The following is a 24,928-nucleotide window of genomic DNA, read 5'->3' on the forward strand; positions in this document are numbered from 1 at the left end:
CATGTTGGTGTCACACCCTGCACCCAACTCCCCTGTCCTCACTGTTTGATCCTCAGCAACACACACACACACACACACACACACACACACACACACACATACACACACACACGCACACACAGTGGCTGACAGTGGTGGGTGGTGCAGGAGGAGGCAAACTAAAACTCCACATGCCTCCCTCTGTCTACCAGCCTGTCAACAAGTGAGCTGTGAGGGCCAGCGGAGCAGTTGTGGCACACATGCCCGCCGTTGTTTTATGAGTAACAAAAGTGGCATTGAGATGTACAGGCCTCCCACACTGCTGCTAAACACTGTGTGTGTGTGTGTGTGTGTGTGTTGCGCTAAGCTGTGTAAATCATACAGTACATGGATTAACTAGTACATGTTTTCAAATGTCCATCTGTCGGCCTGTCTGCAGTGTGTGTTCAAGGAAGACGACACTGCTGCATCATTTATTAGATATCAGCTGTTTTGACCAGTGCACTGCGATAATATGTGATATGTTATATTCATTTTATTTAATGTATGAATTTATTTTTTTATGTCTCGTCTGTCTCTTCAGAGCTGATAACAGAATGTGAATGAGTCTGGTGTTAGTGTAAAAGATTCTTCTGGAGGAACTCAGCATCACTCCAGCAGAAAAGTGACTGCAGCGAAAGGCAGACATGATGCTGGATAAAAGCAGCTTCAGACTTCAGAGATGAACTGTATCACACAGCGGTTGAGCCCCGCTGCAGACACACACTGGTCTGGGGCCCACCTCCTCTCAGCCACTGTTTCCTCCGGAACAAACCGTGCAAACAGGATTAGCTTATCCTCAGACCACAGGGTTTCCAGAAGCCCCATGTTATGTTCTTGCTCTGCTCTTCAACAGGACCGCCATTCGAATGGCTGAGCCCGGGATCCCCTGCTGAAGTGACGCCATTTTGACTGGAGCCAGCAGGTAGGTGTGTTTCTGGTTCAGTTTTAGCATCACGTCTCATGTGCAGGTTGATTCAGTGTCTGTGGTGGTGCTGACTGCAAATTATTTAACAAGGCTGAATTTATCACAATGTTGAGATACACACAACACAGGTGTCACTGCAATCAAAGGGTTTCTTATAAATTTCTCAAAATTACATGAAAGCACACTGTTCTGAGAACATCCTTTAAGAGTGCATAATTTATAACCAATTCTTGGTAACAAGTAAAAATACATTTATAACTGTCTGTTCTGTCACTTTCACCATCCAAAACACACCCCAACCTGAAACTGCAAGATACAAAGAACATACACACCATGTGTTTTATTTGTTTTCCAGGTAACATAGTAAAATTGTTTCCTGCACATCTCCTGAGTGTCCTGTGTGAGAGGTTAAAGTAGTAATAAACTGCAGCTCTGATGTCTCCACATCATCTGTTCACAGAGACACAGATAATCAAACAAGGTGCCTCCAGTGGTTATTGTTTTTGTGGTTGAAGGAAAACTGAAAAAAAACACAGTGTGTTAGATTTTACAGCAGGAATTCACCTGGCTATGTATTGTAATATGATGAAATAAAATTATAATTCTAAATATGATTTACTGTAATAAAAATAACTTAAGATAATCTGCTCATTATGTGAAACACAATATTAAAGACAATTTTACTAAGACCACAGCCACAGTGTTTTTATCTTTTTAAGGCTGCACATGTTAAACTGTGTCATTGTGAGTAACTATAATAAATAATCAATAATGATAAAATCATTAAAGCTTTACAATCATATGCACTTGAATTTAGACAGAAAAAAACTTTCCTCTGAAAAAGTTTTACTTCCCTTTTTTTACATTTTTGTGTTTCAGTTACTGTACAGTCTGCACATTCTTAAATATCTAAATTTCAAAATTTACATACTTTGATCAATAATGGAACCAAATTAAAAGTTAAAATTAGTCTAAATTTAATGCAGCATTTGAATAAGTTCTAGAAACTAAAGATTGAGTTCAATCTGCTTTTATGTATATGAGACTTAATGATTATATTTGTCTTCACGTGGATCATTTTTTATCTGTGTTGCTGAATCACATGCTGCATAAATATGTATGAGTGAGGAGGTTTTGCATCGGCGCAGCAGAGAAGACGTTCATAGAGGTGTCAGAGACAGATAATCGAGGCAGAGCTTCTCCGCATGAAAGAAAATACTGCTGCAGGAGTGTGCACCTCCTCTGGGCAATAATAGACTCACAGCGTGGGCTGATATTGAATCTTATCATATTCTCGCCTGATAAAAGGTTACACAGTATTTACAGTGGAGGAGAGATGGACAGTGCCGCTGCAGTAATTACTGACAGGACACAGCAGGGAGACTGCAGAGTTTCACACAGTATTAATATGAATATGTTTTATTTTAGCCATAAAAGATAACATATCAATTAATTGTGTGGACCACAGTATATATCATAAAATCACAGTATATATCATAATAAAGCAGTTATATTATGTAAATGTAAATGTGTCTGTGTGTCAGGTTGTTTTCTTTTTTTTTTTTTGCTTTGAATTTTTACATTAAACGTAAACTCACATAAGAAATGTTACAGGAACAAAATGTCTTATTATAAATGTAAAATTATCTCTGGTGAATACAGAATAAATTTGAGTTTAGCTCAATCCTACGGTTTATTACTATAATTCACAACATACAGAGATATTTATTATATAAAGTGTCAATAATACATTATAAATAAACTTGTATGGAGGGATGTAAAATTGTATCAGATTGAAGAATATAATACATGTTGATAACAATCTGTAATATGATTTCCAGGATGAATGAAATCTTTCTTATAGCAGCAAATGTAAACGGACTTTTAAAGCTGCATTAATCCATCGGTCCTTATATTAAAACCCATGATGTAAAGTGAAAGGTGTTTCTCACAGGGGCTCACAGAGATTCTTATCATCTTTCAGCTCATTGTTTTGGGCTAACTGTCAGCAGCTGTGTTGCTCTGGTTCAGTGTTAGACAGACAGCTAGCGACTAGCTGCTAAACACAGCAGAGCATTTAGGCACTTAAGAAACAGATATGAGTCCAAAACAGAGAAACATTCAGAGTGATACTGGACTTACATTCATCAGGAGTCAGAAGACACTGGCCAATGAAAACATGATAACATGTTGTTCATCACAACAACTTAACAACAAAAATTAAGATACTGCAAAACTCTGCAATTTAAAAGCTATTGATCCCACACAGCCTGTGCATGGCAGCTGTAGTATCATTAAATTCAGATTGTGGTTATGATTAACTCCAGTTTGTATAAAGAGCTCACTATATCCTGCAGGGGAGGAGAATATTGGAGAGGAGAATTGTGATGCACAATTGTCCAACATGAAGGTAAAAGGATACTGGGCTGCTGCAGCCTGTCCTGGGTCTCAGGGGCCCGAGGCTCCTGACAGACTCAAGGCTACTCTGTTGACAGTTTTCATCTCACTAGATCAAGCTCAGTTAATAATCGAGTACAGTAAGATTCTGATGTTTTAAATGAGCATCATAGTGTATAATACACAGAGAAAGATGGAGTGGTGGTGGGGTGGTTGTGCTCATTCCATGTGTTCCTATAAGTGTTCAAGTTACAACTGTGAAGCATTTTGGGAATGGAGCTCAGCTCAGACCGTGCCTAACAGCTTTAATACCAGGGAGCGCTATGTGTGGTCCCTATGGAATTCTGTGTGTGTGTGTGTGTGTGTGTGTGTGTGTGTGTGTGTGTATTGTATATGTGTCTGAACATGTACCTGTGTGTTCAATCAGTAGTGTGTGTGTGTCACTACAGTGTCCATATTAAACCAAGAGGCTACAGTTAACAATCTGATGCTATGAGCTGTAAGTTTCTCTGATCAGATAAAATGTGGTATTTCAGTTTTGCAGTGATGAGTTAACAGACAGTCTGGATCATTGCTGCTCATATGGATGATGTCATTGGCAATATTTTTGGACTCAAACACACATTGACAGGCGTGAAGACTGTGCATGTGTGCGTGCGTGTGTGTGTGTGTGTGTGTGTGTGTGTGGGGGGGGGGGGTCCTTTAGCTCAAGCTTTTAAAATGAGAAATGACAAGTAAAGCACTAGCATGATATATCATTTATTTATTATATAATTTATTGTATTATCATTTTATTTGTCACCTGTATTTGACTCAGACAGTTTGACATTTGTTAGCTGTTGAATACTTTTAAATGACAGTCAAGGATTTTAATGGAATGTGAAAGAACATTTAGTGTCCAGTCACCTCTATGCTCCTAAAGTCCTGCAGCACAGTATGTTCTCACAGCTGGACCTGAACATCGCGCCGCGGGCTAAAGTCATGAAGTGGACCAGGTCTTTGTGATTTCACAAAGAGCAGAGAAAGAAACAGGTGTTGTCCTATCAGAGAAAGAATCATCTTTTCCTGTGATATAATTGAGGTAGTGCTGCCTTAATTAACAGGGCAGTGTGTGTAATCAGCTGAGGGCAGTGTCATAAAATAGAAATGGCTAATTAATTACCTATAGCTGTCATTGGAACACATCACAGAGGCACCAATTAGTCACAGGACGCACAACAATTAATGATAAGAATTAGATGGAATGACCTTGATGTATGAGCTGCGATCTCCTAAAACATTCAAATTTATCAGAGAAGATGGAGCTTCAGGTGAGTCCACATTCAGCTCATGTTCATGTTGAGCTGAGCTGCAGGAAATCTGGTGTCTACATGGGCAACTCTGCTGCAGGCGGAGAGAGAGGAATACATAAAATTGTGGGGCATAATTCCTGCTCATCGCTCATCCACAAGCAATTGGTTATATGCTTTTTAGCGAGACTGAATGGCTGCCTTTGTTGGATCCCAATTTATCATCTCCCTTATTCCAGCATAGGACGAAATGTGCTGCTTTTTCAGGGGACCCTCCAGAGCGCAGAGCTGCACAGCTGGTCTGTATAAGCTGCCCGAGACACTGACTGATTAACTTACTGCAGGTGCATTTGCCAGCCCGCACAAGCTCCACTTCAGCAGCAGTTGCTCTTCATCACTAGTGTGTCTGAGAGCCTCCTGAAAGTGTGAACCATTGGGTTTATGTTGATCTATGCAGCAGCACATACAGATTTGAGAAGTGGGGACTTTAAGTTGTATTATTACCCTGGTATCATGTTTGATAGTATATGCATCTCCTTTCTATGGTTGAGGACATTTGTGTGTGTGTGCTCCCACTGCCTATCTGTGCGCATGTGTGTGCTGTGTCCAAGTTCATATTTGACAGCACTTCCTGATTCCAGCCACCCATGCTTCTCCCTGCCTGCCAAATCATAATCTTCCAAGAAGCTGGATAAAACCAGCCCATAAAAGCTCTATCACTGTCCCACGATCCCCACTTGTTCCCAGGGCTGAACTCTGGAAACCGCTGCATGTGCACCTCAAAGGTTTTTAGATTCTCTTAGTGGTAGACTTGGAGCTAAGGATTCCCATATGGAAAGCATTGCACAGTTGCAAGAAACAGATTTGCTTTCAGCTCTCCTTTTGGTGTGGAGGCTATAGAGAATGAAGGGAGAGGTCAATCACATGTTTTCATGTGTGTAAACAAAGATGGCATGTGGCCAATAAGCCGCTTTGAGGAGCTCAGCTCATCCTGGAGGCTTCGTGACTGTGTCCTCAGACGTGGGTGTGTGGTGTTGGTAAATTAATCTCTGACCCTGCAAAGGTCACAATGAGCTCCTGTGTGGTCTCCCTGCAACACCTTACATCTGGATTGTATGAGACACTTCACACACAAATACAAACTATAAATACCACACATGCTCCTGAGAACACACACTGCTCCCTCTTATAGAAAAGACACAACCTCTTTATACTCTATTCATGATCAGCAGAGTTTTTGATTTCAATTAAAGTTAACTTTGTTGCTTTACATCACATTAGAGTGTAACTCAGTAGAAGCTGAGTCAACGTTGGTTGGTTGTTTAACATGTTTCTCTACAGTAACCTACTTATATCTCTCTGAGGTAATTAGTAACATGTCTAGCAGCAGACCTCGGGGGATTCACTGTATGAATACCTACAAATAGGCAGATACATATCAGAGCTGGTGTGTGTGACATCATCTAGATGGAAGAGTGATTGTAGTTGTTCTCAGCTACTCTCAAATGTGAGGTGAACAGACTGTTGATACAGTGAGATGCAGTAACATGTTACATCTGTTTGTACGTTGGTGCTCCAAAGTATTTTGAAAAAAAATCTCTGCACACAGGAATGAGTGACCGGTGTGTTGGAGGAAGGTGCAACTTGAAAACAATCAGAAGATTGATGAAATATTTCTCAAACCAAAATGTTATGATCATAAATATTTCAGCAGGAAGAGAGACAGCGTGTGGAGCCTCTTCTCATTGTTTTCACTTCTACATTAAAAGAATTACAACAAGAGTGATGTCTGATTTCAGAAAATGAACAGTTGGATGCAGCTTCCAAACCTCTGCTAATACCTACATGGTCTGACCTTCAGACTTGATCAAAGTCTCACAAGCTTGGAACATGACAGTCTGTGACTGCAGCAGCTGCATGTCAGTCCATGTTAATGATAATCTTGTTGGTCTGTGGTCAGTCGTCTTCTCATCCACCCCCTTCAAGAACTCAGAAACCAGAGACAATGTGTTGTAAGAAGAAATAGAAAGTAGAGCTGCAACTTCATAACTTACTAAAACTTCATAACTTTTCTTTCAACATGTGTAAGGCAACAAATCCAGTGGCTGTTAGGAGAGTCACCAGTATTTCTCAGTGAAGTAGAAGAAACACCAATGACAAGACCAATCACTGATCTCCACTGTTTGTCCAGGTCTTTTTGTTCTTTTTGTTTTTGACTATTTATCAAAGAAGGTAGATTTAGATGCTGCTTTGCAAATGTTAATAGCCTGAAAAACAATGAGCTATTAAAATAAATCATGTTGATTGATTGTGATTATTTTGATAGATGTATTGATATGCAATTTCAGTTTGAATGGTCATTTTTTCTTTTAATTTTCACAGAAAAAAAAAATGATGATGGCTTGATTTGATCTAGTACCAAACAAACATGTTCGTTTACGTCTGGAGAATATGATTTGTAGGTTGGGGCGTCTCTGTAGCACCACAACACTTAGGTGCTAACAATTAACAACAATGTTGTGACACATTTTACCTTTATCAGAACTACAGCTCCTGCGATTTGGATATTATATTAATTGTGCAGCATTAAGAGCTAATGATTAAACTCATTACAGCCAGCTGAATTTAGCTTGACATCATTATTCCAATTTTTAATTCTTTAAAATCTTTATACTTTTAATCAGGCTTTATCTACTTTCAACTGAAAACACTGCAGGAAATTAATTAAAAGAAAACAACAGTACACATGTGTTTGATCAGGTTCTATCAACAAAACTAAAATTACCATGTGACCTTTCCTATTATCAGAACAATGGTAACTTCCAATAAGAGTGAGACTCACATGAGTGTGTACACAACAGCAGAGGAGATGGTGCACAGTTGACATCGCTCATGTTGCCTGGTTTTCACTGTGCAAAGAGGACTGTAGCCTTTAAATGCAAAGCATCCTCCTAGACAACACACAACCTGCACTAAAACAGCATGAAGCCTCATATTCCCCCAGGCTTAGAAGTAGAAAAGACAATCTCATGCAACATAAATAACTATGGTTGCATTTCCTCTGATGTTTTTTAAGAAAAAAACAGGTATAATTTCAACACCAGGAAGCTGGAGGGTAGAGAGAGTGTTCTCACAGCCTCTCACAGGTGATGTTGTGTTCATTCTCTTAGGATGGAAGTTGATCACCTTGCCAGTTGCTGTAAGGTATATCAGCCGTATGTTACATGCCAAACAGACACAGGTCCATATGTGCTGCCATGCTGTTAGCGACAGAGCTGCTGTTACAACCTGGTGCAAACATGCAGCTGAGAGTGTTGTGTTCCCACAGGTGAACCTGTGATACTTTGTCTCTGATCATTGGATGTTGTTCTTCTCACAGAGTGATTCCTTCTCTCTTTAACTGATGTCAGATTTATTCTGTAGGAGCAGGAAGAGCTGGACTTTACAATACTTTACACCTCAACCTTAACAAATCGACCTTAACCTTCTGCTGCGCCGTGATAGTGGCAAAGGTCACACAGAGATGGGATGAGTTTTAGGCTTTAGACCCAGGGCACGTCTGACCGTGTCTAATATCGTTCAAGCCAGGGGCAGTGGCCTTTACCTGTCTGCAGCGCTCAGACAGAGGAGACACCATCCTCCTCCTCCCCACCTTGAACGCCAGCAGACACCACACACACAGACACACTGTATAGTACCTCTGACATCCTTGCACACATAGAACACAGACACAGACTCATATGTATGTATATGTATGCAGAAAAGCAAACACTATATCATACACTATATGTGTGTGTGTGCATTCACATCCATACCTGCCACTCACTGTACACACACACACACACACACACACACACACACACACACATACACAGACATTGAATGGTGAAGAATATGTCAACTGTGTAAAGAAACCCTTTTGTGCCGCTTCTATTTCTATCACTCCTTTTCTTCTACTGAGAATAGCATTCCAACCAGCTAGCTCCAGCCTGCTTGGCCTGTCTCCTTACTTTCCAATAGCAACTAAAGAAGTAGCTGCTCAGAGGAAGTATTATAACCTCTTGTCTTGCAACATGATGACTGAAGCTCTCGCCATGACTCTTAAGTAAACAGTTGTTAATGTTAACATTAGCTATGTAGCAATTAAAAAACTTACAAAAATGGCTCCTTTAAACTTACTCATCACTTGCAGTGTAATTAGAACTTTTATTTGTCATTGTTAAAATTTCTTTTTGTCTTGATTAGTGTAAGTTATTAAACAGGAGAATTTTCAAAGCTTTAGCATTCAGACTAGTGCCTAGATGCTGTTTTTTCACTGGTATATACTTGCTGTTGACATAAATCAGGTATTTTGAGTATTTGATTTTTCTAGGTTTGGGTGTTGCACATGTTTCAGGCCATATAGTATAATGACAGTGGTAGAAATAAACTAGAATCCCCTCTTTCTTGGTTGTTTCCTCCACCAATCACTCGAGTATCAGGAAATAAAGTCTCTCCTTCCTGAGTTACAATGTTGAATAATGACCTGAGATGTCTCTGCAGAACATTATGATGTCACAGTGAAGTTGAACTTTTTTTATTATCTTTATAAACATTTGAGTTACATTGTGTCATAATTACTGTATGAATTTGTGAGTTACGGCCAAAAACTGTGTTTTGTGAGGTCACTGTGACCTTGACCTTTAATCTTTGACCACCAAAACCTAATCAGTTCATTGTTGAGTCTAAGTGAACATTTGTGCCAAACAGTAATAATAATAATAACATTACCTTGGATATTTATAGCGCTTTTCAAGGTACCCAAGGCTGCTTTACGGAGTAAGAACACAAAGTAAATAAATAAAATAAATAAATGAAAACAAGATGAGACAGAATAAGGATGGATCTAAACAAATTTCCCCATGGCGTTACTGAGATATCATGTTCACAAGGCCATGTTTTGTGAGGTCACCAAGATCCTCACCTTTGACACTTTACTTGACTTGTTTGTGCCAAATTTGAAGGAGTTACACCAAGGCATTACTGAGTTATCATGTTTATAAAAATGGGATGGAAAACAATTAAAGGTACCACTTTACAATGAGACTACCCTTATAAAGGATTTATAACTGGTTTCTAATTAGGTTATAAATTTGGTTGTTAACACTTTATAAATCATAAATAAACAATTATGAATAAGTTGTAACAGTTTTCACGCATTGATTTAGACTCACTATTTGTCAAGATCAAGTTAATGCTTACTACTCATTTATGTTACTAATGAGTTACTATTATTCATAACTGGTAAAGGGAGCTTTATAGTAACTCATTAATAAATGTTGATGTGTTTCACACTTTCCAATAAGGATCCTTTTACCAGTTATAAGTAATTGAGAGGTTCAAATGCTTGATGATGGAGAAAACAAATAGAGTTCAGCTAATGAGATATGCGGCTGAACAGTACTGAGAAATGTGAGCTCACTATTTGTGCCACTGTTGCTCTTTTTATCTAATGTGTTAGAGCAAATTAATAAACTAGTTATAAGCCACTCATAAATCCTTTACAAGAATAGTCTTATTTTAAAGTGGTACCAAATAAAAATAATCTGGAGACAATAAAAGTTTTTAAAACAAGATGCAAAACAACTATTGACATTAACAAACACTAAAAGTTTGTTAAACTGCAGCAATGAGTCTCTCCTGTGTCTGCAGGCAGCAGCATCAGGAGTTGTATCTATTGACGACAGTACTTTTAGTTGTTGGATCTTTTGAACTCTGAGTGCAGAACCCAGAGTCAGAAATATATACATATATACTCAAACATGCAATTCTTGCACACACATTACACACATTCATAACATGCATCAACACGCAAAAAATACACACAAAATTGCACACAAATACTGTGGCTTGAAAAACCTCCCCACACACATCCACATACAGCAAGCACTGACATGCTAGCTAACAGCGCTGCAGCCACTGGTGAAGAGGCTCCTGCAGGTTCAGCTCTGACTTCACCTGAAGGGATTGAACATTCCTGTCCCATCAGTCACAGCAAGGCAGGACCTCAGCTCCATGTACGTCTCAATCCAGCCCCTGAAAAGCACATTGCAGACCTCAGAGTCTCATAATTAATCACACGGAAGAGGAAATTCCAGGCGATGAGCGCACAGCAACAGATGAGTAAGAACTGTTTACTAAGATAACATCTGAAAACATATCTCTCTGTATGTCATGCATTGTGGGTCAAAATTGTCATAGACACTGAATTCTGGATGTTGACAGACAGGGCAACTTCCTCCATGCAAACATGTAGTAAACTATTGACAGCTACTAGTTCTGTTTCCTCTCCAGTTCATTTACTGTACATCTCTACTGTTAAAGAACCAGCACTGCAGATACACTGTTCTATGTTGTCGTGTTCACTCACATCGTCACACTCCAGACGTTAAACTGTTTTCAAGGTGTAGAATATTACAGACGTTACAGATGTTAGTGATGTAGTGAGAAACTTCCGTTAGATTCCTACCAACATTCTTTTGTTCATGAGTTGGGGTTCCCGGTGAATGTCTCATCTAGTCCTCAGTTGACCACTCCAGCTGATGGCCCGCCTGTTCCTGCATATTTTGGCCGGTGGACTGGTCAACATCTTGCCTGTTCCTCTGTCAACCGCCCTGGCCAACGCCCTACCTGTTCTAATGTTGGGGGTCCTGGTCAACATCCTGGTCCAGCCAGAACTCCAGAGTCCCCTGTCTGGTTGTCCTTCTGCCCTACCTCCAGGGGGTCTCCTACTCAGCCTCCTGAGGGGACCCACCTTTGTTGCCAGAGAGAGACACAGTTTTTCATCCTCCTGCTCATTCCTCTGGAGTGGACCTGTCCTGCTGATGTCCTCTGGTGAGGTCAAGTCAAGTCAAGTTTTATTAATATAGTGCCAAAATCACAACAAATCTCTGTCTTCACCTTTCTGCCCAGCTTTTGGGCCATCCTGCCAAATGGCCCCCAGTCCTCCTTTTTTTCCCCTGTTATCCCCTGCCCCATTCCTCTGCTCCCAGTCCACTAACCATGGGATCCCTCTTCTTGACCACTTCCACCAGCCCAGCTCAATGTTCATGGTCAGTCTGGTGGGCTGTCTGGTATCTGGCCCGTGAGGGGACTCTTCCGCTGACTGTGAAGAGTTTTGAAAGTATTGAGAAACTGTGATGTAAGTGTTCGAGTGTTTGTGTTTGGTTGTGTTTGTGTTTAAGAAGTTTCCTCTCAGGCCCCAGAGGCTGTTTCATAAAAATGAAAACATTATTTTCAATTAAACAGTCAAAAACCCAAACTCTGAGAATATGTATTTTTTTCACATGCATATTGATAGAATAAATATCTGCTATACAGAGTAAGATATAAGTAGGTCAATTTAGATGTAGTTTGAATTAGCATATTAACATATATTAGTATGAACTTAGACAGAACATTATCAATAACATTGACTGAATACTTTAAACACATGAGTAATATCATCCTTGATAAGTATTTGACCTGAAAAAATCCTACCACATCCTGTTAAACCACTGAAACGTTCTTATTTAATGTCAGCAAAAAGAATCATATGGATGGTGAGTGTGTTCACTGAGCCCGTATGTTCATGTCAGGCCTGACCCACTGGAGGCTGTCAGAGGCTGAGGTTCAGCCAGAGTTCACCGGGCTACTGCCACCACAAACACCCAGGGAGCCTCGTTTCCATGTGTCACTCTAATGTGGTGGAGAGATGAAGAGCTGCTCACATCCAACCTTCTGTCTGCTGGGGCCAGGCGCCAGTCTGACAGGCAGTGAAGAGTGAGTGTGTGTCTGTATGTGTGTGTGGTGTCTCAGGCCATGTTTACGTCACATCGGAAAGCATCCCAATTACAATTTATTTCTCCCACTTGAAATAGATCCGAAGTTTTCTAATCACTGTAAACACCTAAAACTTCTCAGCACTGCCACTCTATGTCATTCAGTAACTAAACTCCCGGCACTTTATTAGGAACAGCACACTAACACTGTGTAGTTCATCAGTTCTTCATGTCATGGATCCACCAGATGTTGAAATTTTACCTGAGACTCTGCTCCATGTTGACATGACTGCATCACATTCATGCTGCCACTCTCCTGTGCTGCCACATCCCAAAGGTGTTCTACTGGATTCAGGTCTAGAGACTGGGGGGTCAACTGAACTCACTGTCATGTTGATGACACCAGTTTGTGACATGGAGCATGATCCTGCTGGAAGGAGCCATTAGAAGATGGTGAACTGTGGCCATGAAGGGATGAACATAGTCAGCAACAATACTCAGATAGACTGAGACAATCAGACCATGATTGATTGGTACGTTCCCCACACCATCACACCACCACCACCAGCCTGGACTGTTGACACAAGGCAGGTTGTTTCCATGGATTCAGACTCTGACTCTACCATCTGCTGACTCAGCACAAATCCAGATCCATCAGGTGGTGAGTCTGTGTCCACTGCAGTCTCAGGTTTCTGGTCTTGGTGACAGGAAGTGGAACCTGATGTGGTCTCTGCTGTTGTAGGTTGGATGTGTTGTTCACTCTGAAGCTGTGTCTCTTCAGGAACTAAAAGGTTCCTGTGATCTAATGTTGTCTGAGTTTTCACCGCAGCCTGAAGTCCTGCGAAGATTATGCAAATCAGGCCAATGACAAATGGAAAAGCAATTGAGGTAAATGCACTACACCTCCAGTCCAGTAAGTGGCAGTAAGAAGAAGACGAAGGCCATACAACAATGATGACACCATAAAAGCAATGGACAAGCCAATTCCAATTCCCTCTGGATATCTTCTTCCTCGTAAATGGTTAGCCAGGCATGGAGCTCGTCGTCGGTCTGTCTGTCATAGGCTTTCTTCTCCATCTTGAATCACGATGAAGAACAACAGTCCTGAATCAAAGCAAAACAGTCAGCTTGCAGCTGAGGGCTTATAAACATGGCAGGTAAAATAAAATGCAACGAGTACTCAACCAATCAGACATGTTCAGTACTGCAGATGACACCCCCCAAGGTTCCTGAGCCTCTGGAAAGTACTACCCCCCAACCAGGGATTTTTTGGGGGGTTGTTCAGCTACCCCGGAACTAAATGTAGACCCCCAAAATGCGCATAGTTCCTCAAAAGGTTCCTGACTCCTGGGGAAATTTCCTGCAGTGGAGATGTACCTTTAGATATAGAAGATACCATGTGTGTCTGTATGTCCACCATATTGGATCAGTCAAGATATACCAGTAACATATGAGACTGTATCTCATCTCATTCTGAACTGACTTAGATGAAATTTGGTTTGTTATAAACATGCGAAACCGAATGTGATACTGGTTGGAATTCAATTCAGTTACTGTGGGTTGATCAGTCAAAGAGTCATTTCTCTGTTTGTTTTACCAGCAGATCGTGACTGCTCCAATATGGCAGATGTGCAGACACATAATCTGTGTCCCAGTTCAAGAGCCGCATTCTTCAGAGGCTTCATTTGAAGACCGGTTACGTCACAGCAGCGCAACTAGATTGTCCCATTTCAAAGGCTCCTTCAAATGCGGCCAACAAATGCGTCCTTCTTTTCCTGGGCACGTGGTTCAACCTAACGCAAGATTAATTGTGCACCAGTAATGAAAGCAAACAACACTAACAGAGAGCCTGAGGATTACACTGTTAAATGAAATTAATGGGTTTCAGCTCAGTTGTCACTGTTAAAACCAAGGGCCTAAAAACCTCAAGTTTGAGTGAAAAAAAAGATACATGTCAGGGTTGCTAGGCGACACGGGCTTCGCTCTGTGACATAACAGTAAGGTAGGCACAGCCGATGACGCAAAGCAGAAATCCTCCGTAGACCAGACGATGCCATTTTGGTTCAGCCTTCGCAGATGTAGACAACGTATTCCTATGGTTGCGGCACCTGAATTGGGACACAACTATAGTAGGGACACACAGCAGCGGGGGGTAGCCAATAACTGTGTGCAGGGTGTGAGGGTGGGACTATATAAACATAAAGACCAGGTAACACCACTGTCTCCATCTCTGTCCTCTGCTGTAGAAAAAGCTGCAGGTATACAGTAGATATGGAAAAATACATACCCTTTTCACAGGTTTCTCAGGTTCAGAGCTCTGTGTGCAAGGTGAATACAGTTATGTTTGCTATGTGAAATATATTAGCCTATATTATAAGTTTATTACAGCTCAAAAACTTCAGTTTAGTCAGGAAACTACCCTGAATCAACTGTTGGAGGTGTATATGTTCCATCTGTAAGAATATTCTCCCCCAGATAAATAGATATGACACAGTGGGTAACTGAATCTCTTCTGTATGAGATTAGTTAACAAGTTAACAAAAAGGTGGATGAAATAGTGCCCTGAATAATTAATACCTAGTAAGGAAACAAAAAGAATATCAATTAACTCTGCAATCAGGACAAAGCCTTTTCCAAAAAGACAATAAAGAATGAAGACATGAGTTTACTGAAATCATGTGGAAAACAACAGCAGACTTCCATCTGCAGTATTAGTCCATAGTTCAGTGCTGTGGTCTCACTTTTATTGTAGTACCTGCTGCAGCTCTCGTCCACTGCAGATGTGTAATTATACAGATTTAAGACTTGATGGACACATTACAGGGGACATTCTCATTCCTTCCTCTGCAGAACTCCAGTGCATTGCCAGATTATCTTTAAACATTCCACAGTTCCTGTGTTACTGTGGTCTGCCAGTCCACCCAGCATACCACACCTCATTGCTCAATCTCAAAAGCTGTGTCCCATTTTCTCCAAATCAACTGCAGACAGTTTCTTCAGAGGAGAAAAACATATCAAAGGAGGGAAAAAAGGGCTAAGAATGTCCTAATATACTGAACAGTTGGGTGTACGAAGCATACGACTCTGACACTTAGAACACTCTGTGTTCAACATGTATGGTGTGTTTGATACCTGACAGCTCCATTAATTAGACACAACTACTAACTGCAGAGGACGAGAGTCCCATGATTTTTTTTCCTCTGTGGTAAAAATGAAAGATTCTGGAGTCTGAATGAGATGACATCACTCATCTCAGAGAATCCAGTCCCTCCATTGTTACCATGCAGTGATGTGTTGAGATTAACCCATGTTCAGTTCAGAAACACAACAGGGGTCCACACTGAAACTCATCAGGTTTTTGCTTTAAATGTCCTCATTGGACATTTTTCATGAGAGGACAGTCTCTGTCCCACAATGCATTCCAAAATGGTAAAGGTTCTTTCAGACAGGAAGAGGTTACCATCATGGTCATCACCTGGCGATCAGTGTTCGGTGTTTACATAATTGGACTGACCAGCAACCCTGTCAGTCTCCTTACCAACCTGGTAAGTATACCTGTTGTCCGGGAGCGTGCTGCATGAGTAAACTGCCCGACCCCCAGTAAACTTTGACCATAGGACCATTGTCCTTTGAATTACTACAGAAAATAAACAACAGTTTATGATACTGACAGGTTTAGTTCAGCAGGATCATCTTCACTAATGAACACCCCTTTATGATGTTTGAAGCCTAAATACAATCAGCAAGAGGAAAAAGCTAATGTTAGGCTATAAACCAGCTACACCACAGTCACATGACTTCACAAACCAGAGACTTCGGGACCATTGAGCAGGAAGTGTAAATATGTGACTCATTCCTTCAAAACTCTGTTCTGAGAAAATCTGACCTCCTGCTTGTATCCCAAAGAAAACAGCGTGAAACTAAATCCAGAAGAACAGTGTTAATCACTTTTATGAACATTGTCCATTAAAGATTAGAATATATAAATGCATTATCAGCAGTCTTTAAGAACTATGGTTACCCTTTGTCTAATCATGGTTATAAAGTTCTGCTGGATCAGTTCTGAGGATCATTTCTGAAGATCAGTTCTGTGGAGCAGTTCTATGGATCAGTTCTCGGGATCAGTTCTGCGGATTGGTTCTGCGGATCAGTTCTGTGTGGATCAGTTCTGCAGATCAGTTGTGGGATGAGTTCTGAAGATCAGTTCTGTGGAGCAGTTCTGTGGATCAGTTCTCGGCATCAGTTATGTGTTGATCTGTTCTGAGGATCCATTCTGTGGATCAGTTCTGTGGAGCAGTTTTGAGGATCAGTTCCGTGGATCAGTTCTGTATGGATCAGTTCTGTGGATCAGTTCTCGGGCTCAATTCTGTGTTGATCAGTTCTCTGGATCAGTTCTGTGTTGATCAGTTCTGAGGATCTGTTCTGTGGATCAGTTCTGTGTGGATCAGTTCTGAGATGAGTTCTGTGGATAAGTTTTGAAGATCAGTTCCCTGGATCAGTTCTGTGTGGATCAGTTCTGTGGATCAGTTCTGTGTGGATCAGTTCTGAGGATCAGTTCTGGGATCATTTCTGAGGATCAGTTCGTGGATCAGCTCTGAGGATCAGTTCTGGGATCATTTCTGAGGATCAGTTCTGTGGATCAGTTCTGAGGTTCAGTCTTGGGATCAGTTCTGTGGATCAGTTCTGTGTGGATCAGTTCTGAGGACCAGTTCTGTGTGGATGTCTTCTGAAGATCAGTTCTCTGTGTATCAGTTCTGTGGAACATTTCTGAGGTTCAGTCCTGGGATCAGTTCTGTGGCTCAGTTCTGCGGATCAGTTCTGTTTGGATCAGTTCTGCGGATCAGTTCTGTTTGGATCAGTTGTGAAGATCAGTTCTGGGATCATTTCTGAGAATCAGTTTTGTGTGGATCATTTCTGCAAATTCGTTCTGAGTTTCAGTCCTGGGATCAGTTCTGTGAAGATGAGTTCTGTCGATCAGTTCTTAGTATGAGTTTTGGGATCAGTTCTGTGGATCAGGTCTGTGGATCAGTTCTGAGTATGAGTTGTGGGATCAGTTCTTTGTGCATCTGTTCTGTGGATCAGTTCTCTGGATCAGTTCTGTGTGGATCATTTCTGCGGCTCAGTTCTGAGGACCAGTTCTGTGTGGTTCTGTTCTGCGGATCAGTTCTGGGATCAGTTCTGTATGGATCAGTTCTGCGGAACATTTCTGAGGTTCAATCATGGGATCAGTTTTGTGTGGATCAGTTCTTGGATCAGTTCTGAGGATCAGTTCTGTGTGGATCTGTTTTGGGATCAGTTCTGTGTGGATCAGTTCTGTGGATCAGTTCTGAGGTTCAGTCCTGGGATCAGTTCTGTGGATCAGTTCTGTGTGGATCAGTTCTGAGGACCAGTTCTGTGTGGAACTGTTCTGTGTATCAGTTCTGAGGATCAGTTCTGTGTGGATATTTTCTGTGTGCATCTGTTTTGTAGATCAGTTCTGCCGAACAGTTTTATTTGGATCAATTCTGCGGATCAGTTCTGAGTATGAGTTTTGGGATCAGTTCTGTGGATCAGTTCTGTGTGGATAAGTTCTGTGGATCAGTTCTTAGGATCAGTTCTGTGGATCAGTTCTGTGGATCAGTTCTGAGGTTCAGTTCTGTGGATCAGTTCTGAGGTTCAGTCCTGAGATTAGTTCTGTTGATCAGTTCTGTGGATCAGTTCTGTGGATCAATTCTGTGGAATAGCTCTGTGTGGATAAGTTATGTGGATCAGTTTTGTGTGGATCAGTTTTGAAAAGTTCAGCCTGTCTCAGACCTAGCAGAACCTGAATTCCTGAGCTGGGCTGGTTCTGTTAAAGAGTCTGTTAAAAGCTGTTTGGCACCATCATGGCTTGTCATGTACTACACAGAGGATCAGGCACCAACATGTGGAGCTGCAACACATTCTTTGACTAATGCTGTGTTAAAGTTACACTGGCTTTTTGGATGCTCAGAAGTCATTGACAAACTAATAAATCACTGGAGTTGACTGCCAGCTTTGGATCAAATACAGATCCTTAGATCTGGAACCACATCACAGTTTTCCTGACACCATACAGAACCCCGCTCAGGTCCTATCCTCTCTGATGAGGAATGAAGGAACTCCCACACTGATGCCCTTCTTCCTTATTCATACGAGGACTGAAACAACATGTGATATGGACAGATTTACACAAGTTTAAATATTGTCATTAATATTGTGGCACTCGTGATGTTATAGTCCTGAAATGATTAAATATGATCCTGCAGAGGTAACAGGTCCAATTGATTCTCAGTCTCAGCTTTGATACAGATGTTGTTTTAGTTCTGCCACTGGAAATACATTAACACAGAAAGTCTGCAGTATAGTGTGAACCAACTGGAAGACATGGTGATCAGAGTGAAAACATTTATTAGATACATTTGTTCTTATATACAAGTAGATAAAGAAGTCTTCAGTATTAGATTAGATTAGATTAGATTACATGTGTACATTACAAGTGATCTAGTATTTTCTGTAAGATTTGTGAAAAAACAATGGTCAAAGTTGAAGTAGCAGACTTTTATTATACAGCACCAGTCAAGAGTTGCAGAATGTCAAGATCCAAAACACGGAATCACACACTTCCCATAATGCAACTCAATAGCATCTCTACATTAGACTAGAGATACTCTCTAACAAAGATGACGCATTACAAGCAGCACTAGTGCTATGAAATGGTTAGCACTTCCTGTCTGGGTGTTACAAAAGACACCAGCTCATTCAGGCCTATGCAATTGGTATGGAATCTGACAGTAGCTAAATAAATATCTAACCTAACCTGCCATCCTTTGGCTCTCATGAGAGTGTTTTGCTGAGGCAGAGTCTCAAATAAAGTACATTCTCTCCTGATCCGTCTGAAAAACGACATTTTAGTGTCAGAATGTTCAGAAGATCTTTGGGTTGTGAACAGTGGTGGACAGCCCTTTGGGAGAACTGGGACTTTTCCTTGTGGCCTGATGGGTCGTTTGGCCTGCACCCTGAACAGTCAACTTAAACCAGCGATAATGAGTTAACACACCTCTTCCATCACCTCACCTGTGTATGACGCTACCTTGCTGAACTGCTGCATCTACACTGAGTTTGCTTCTGAGAATCAATAGCAGTAATTATCCATTGTTACTGAGAGGGTGGAAAAGTGAAAAATTAAGAAAGCAGTTGTGTTATCTTTGTTTACCTTTGTTCAGAGCGACAGAGAGTGAGTGAGAAAGAGAGCGAGAGAGAGAGAGAGAGAGAAAGAGTACAGTACTAAGGTCAAAGGCATTTGACTTGACATTGACAACATGATGGGTTGAACAGAAATAGAAACTAAGCATTATAGTGTTTGTGTATATATTCCTCATTGCTCTGTTGTTCTCTGATGTTCTTTGATTTAGCAACTCGGCTGGTAGGTTGTTCCAAACATCTTGGAGAACTAACCACAGATCTTCTGTGGATGTAGGCTTCCTCAAATCCTTCTGTCTCTTCATGTAAGACAGACAGACTCCATGATGTTGAGATCAGGGCTCTGTGGGGGCCATACCATCACTCCCAGGGTCCCACTGGTTTCTGAGCTGATGGCACTGCTGGACATCTTCCAATTTCGAAGGGAAATAAGCTTGATGTGTATGAAGTTTCCTTGGCCGACCACTGCGTCTATGATCCTCAACGTTGCCCTGATCCCTGATTTTGTGCAAGTGTATCTATAAGAATTGATGCTGGTTTGAAGGCAAAGGGTAGTAACACCAAATATTGATTTGACTTTGATTTTTCTTTTATTTGCTCACTTTGCATGTTGTAATGTTGTAAAAACAATTATTATTTATATTTTGAAAGCATTCTTAGTCTATAGTCTATAGCACCTTCCTAAAACTTTTGCACAGTACTGTATATATACATATATATACATACTGTATATATATATATATATATATATATGTCTGTGTGTGTGTGTGTGTGTGTGTGTGTGTGTGTGTGTGTGTGTGTGTGTGTGTGTGTGTGTGTACATGTGTTTTTATATTTGTTGGTCAGTCACAAATATATGTGTGAGGATGAAAATGTAGGTACTAGGTAATACAAAATGTGTAACTGGTACCAGGAGTTAGGAGGATGGAATCAAACTTGGACCAGTTGTGTTTCATGTGGAAATAATCCTGATGGTCAGTCCTGTCATAAATGTTCAGAGTAACAGAGGACAACATACAACATTGATGGACATCTTGGGTCTGGGTGGTGCCACTGTTCTGAGGTTAGTGTGTTTTTCAAACCTGGGAAACCAGAATTGAGTCTGTAATGTGATTGTCACAGACCAGCTGACAAATACAAAGTGAAAAGAGACATTCGGCTAAATGAATAGAAGCTGTAACATCACCACAGGGTGTGGACGTGACGACACGTCTTTGTTTGTTATAAATATATTGTCGCCTTATCTAGGATCAGTGGAAGGTCTGTCAGCAGTTTTATTTTTACTCTCCATTCTGTGAGTTCTTCACAGACGCCTTCAGAGTGCGGTTTGAGGCCCTTTCTTCACCCCCAGAGTCAGGCAGGATTTCTCAATCACATCTACATTTCACATAATGAAAAACCGCAGTGCCTGTGTTAGTTCATATGTGCTTAATGTTGGGAGAGGCAGGGGCTCTGGAGGACCGTGCTCAGGATCAATAAACGCTCAGGCATAGGATTCCCCCGGCCCTGGCTCATGGGGAGAGAGAATATATGAAAACAAAAGGGTTTGCCAGCGAGTCTTTGGGGACTCGTGTGTATTTAGTCTAGCTCCCGATGTCCTTCAGAGGGTTTGGTTCAAAGCGCGTGAGTCTGAGCCAAAAGCAACTGTGAAACCAGCCCCTTGATCACAATGGCATTGCCTTTGATTGAATTTAGCATTCAGTGGTGGGTCAACACCCCGGCAAGGAGGTGTGTGAGGTAGAACACACAGAGGTCTAGGTAGTCATGTCCAATTTCCCCCTTATGAGGGTTTGGAGTGAGAGAGGCAGAGCGAGACTAAAAGAGAGAGAGAGGGAGATGCATAGCTGAGCTGCACTCCACCCTGTGCTACATTAAAGAAATTAATCAGAAAAGACTGAAGCAGATATCCATGATTCATTTCTCTGCACTGGTCAGTGATTTTAACTTCCAGCTCTGAATCAATTGTTTCATATGTAAGAATGAAACTTTCTCAGTTTGCCTCTAACTGGCTTCTTCTCCATAGAAAGGGTAGACATTGATAATGGAGTTGAAAATTGGGACTCAGTTTGCTCTAAAAACTTTATGTAAAGGTCCATATTTGATTACATTTAATTAGAAGTGTTGATCCATAAGAAGATATCTTTGTGGTTGTAAGAACCAAAAACCATCTCAGCGATGAGCGATCAGCTGAACAGACAGAATCAAATTTGGACTAAAATGGTTTGATGTGCAAAAGAATAAACACCAGAGCCTCGGGCCTGTTCCGGTGCAAACCACTGGATCATCTGCTGGTGTCGGGGTGGACCGGTACAGTACCAGTGTGGAAGCCAGCGGAGCATGTGTGGAGTGGAATGGTGTGAAGGAGAAGGAGCACTCTACCCTTCTGTCTCCACCAGACTGTAGAGGTTTGAGTGGGATTGGTGAGTGCATGGAAGGAATGTATAGGGAAATTATGGTGGAAATATACTTTGCCTGGGCAGGAGCTACGAACACAAAGCATCAAGCAGTGGATCCCTTTTTCAGAGCTCCGACTCCCTCTCATCTCTTCACTGTGAGTAAACAAGTTTACAGTCCACACACACAGACACAATAACATCTGGTGTTCAGTCAAAGTGTAACTTATAAAACTACATGAATAGTAAATGAGCAGTAGAAGAAAAGTGTTAAATAGATCAAAAGATGCAAATATTGATGGAGAGGCCAAACAAAACACAGTAAGAGTCCTCAATAGATATCTAATACAAATAAAGCTGATTTCAGGAAAACAATCAGAGAAACCAAATTCTGCAAAGATGGACGGTGGGTCCAAGTGATTATTTATTTAAGTTCCAGAAGTCGTGACGGCTGGTTTTAAGGCTCAGTTTCTGAATACAGGCTGTGTGCATTTATCTGTGGACTGAGCTCTTTGATACTTTCACAGTATTAATATAGAACCTAGACTTGCTTTATAATGAAAAAGACTTTTTACAATATGAGACCTTTAAATATTTTCACTTACCTGACTTACTTGACTTTTTTGAGGCATTAGACACCTATAAAGGTAAAAAAGTTTCAGTTAGCACCATCACACCTGTTACGAACACTGTCACTACTGCTATGGACATTCACTGGAAAAATAAATAATTGTTACTGTTATATATTGATCATCTTGAAAAATATAATATGATAATAAGTACTTCAAGGTCCAAATAAAACTTGAGTGTTATGATTGTGAAAGAGATATTATGTGCTATTTAAGTTATATGTAAAAATGCCTAAACACAACTAGACCTACATTCTATATATTGTTGTTGAGTTGTGTTCTTACATTTTCCCAAATATCTCCATCAAATCTCAAACCAAAGAAATCTGTGATTTTAATCATGGTAGCTTTTCATTGGTTGTCTGTCAATAACATCATATCCTCTATGATCATGTGTCTGACAGAAGCTCAACATTGACTTTTATCTAGTTTTAAGCCACATACACTTTTTACACCTTGGTGGTTTTCAGCTCTATATCTGAAGCAGATGAAGGATTTTAGTCGTCAGACGTTTGGATCTGAAGTTATCAGAGAAACAAGCTGAGGAAATGTTAGACAGCTCAGCTCCCAGCTGCTGGAAACATCCTGTCCTGTGTCACTGAAGATCGTCGCTGAATCTCTGATTTTGAAAGTAAAACTGCTTTATTCAGAGTTTTTAACAGTTAGAATCACAGGGTCTGTTTGATTTCCTGAACCACTGACACTGAAGGAATCCAAACCGGGAGGAGCTTACAATAATGGTGGTGAAGACAACAATTCACATGATCCCACGATATTTCATGAAGTAACCCAACGGCTTCTTTTATTGTTTTGATTGATTAGAAAGTCCTGTGAGTTTAAAAAGTCTTAAATTTGATTTGATGAACCTCCAGTTTGAATGAGCTCATACTTATGTTGAGCATAAAGCACAAATGATGCTCTAAAGTTTTTATGTTCAGCCTTGATGGAAAAGTTGATAACAGTGAAATGACACAAAGTTCAATGGACACAGGCTTGGAGGTTTTTGACTGGTCGTTATGTCATTGCTTCCTCTGCAGTGGCTCATGATATTCACATAACAGTGGTGGGTGGAAATGCACATTAACTGCATTTCTTTATACAGAATACTGGAAATTGAAAAATTAAATATGTACTACATTTAAATGGAAACCAATATGTGTCAACAGTCAGCTTACAAACACCAGCCTCCAGCAGAGACATTCAGAAAGAGACATTTTATTATTCTGAGACTGTCAGAGTAAATCATTAAATTACAGATAAATAATTTCATATTATTATGAATTACGAACGGTGAAATCATCAGACAACCCTTAGTTAAGGTCACATGGTTTTGTCCTTGTGAAATCCTTGTATCCTTGTAAGCAGCTCTAACTGCTACAGGAGAAGGGTTTTATTACACACCTGAGCGATAATATTAAACATATGTGAATTTGGTAGTTTTGTGTATTCGTTGATGCACTGGTCAACCCTAAGAGACATTACTTTGTACTAATTACAATCATTCAAACAGTGACTCTGGTTTTCTGATGAGGGATTCTGGGAGATCATTCATAACAGACTCATGTTAAGGGCAGAAGGTTTTTGGAGGGTCATCAAAACATCTCATTACATTACAACACCTGAAATGTTCTGAGCAGCAGCAGTGAACACAGATGAGGTGGTGCTTCCATAAAACCTCCTCAGGTGCAGAGACAATAGACTTCTGAGCTCACTAACATCTCTCCCTCTGTCTCTCTCTCTCACCTGACTAATGACTAATTATCCTCAGGAAGCCTCATCAGGATTGAGGTGGGGGAGAGGACGGGCAACAGAGCATTCAGACAGAGAGAAAAGGCAGACGGTGGGTGTCTGTCTCCTCCCTGGGCGTGAATAAGGCGCCGCCGCCTGGCTGCTCACAGCTCACTAGCCAGTCAGAGTGGAGGCACTCACAGGCAGCCATTGGATGGTATGATTGCGGTGCCCCCCACCCCTCCCAGCCACCACTGCAGCCCCTCCCCACCATTCTCCATGTTGGCCTGGTTGTCTTGCATCACTTCCCTGATGCGTCGTATACATCTGTCGCTGCTGAGCGTTGGTGTGTGAGCCGCTGATGCAGGCTCCAAATTATTCCCTAAGTTCAGCCATAATGCACGATCAGTTAAATTAGACTGAACAAACATAACTTAAAGAACAGGACCACATTAGTCTGTAGGTCATTGGTTACTGCAATTGTTCCTGCTGTTCATATACATTCCTCTTAAAGAAGTTTCTGTATGTAACTGGGACAAAATCCATT

The sequence above is a fragment of the Seriola lalandi genome, unplaced genomic scaffold (assembly GCF_002814215.2).
Source record: "Seriola lalandi dorsalis isolate HSWRI2012SDOR001 ecotype SW California unplaced genomic scaffold, Sedor1 jcf7180002054576, whole genome shotgun sequence".
In the NCBI taxonomy this organism is placed as follows: Eukaryota; Metazoa; Chordata; class Actinopteri; order Carangiformes; family Carangidae; genus Seriola; species Seriola lalandi.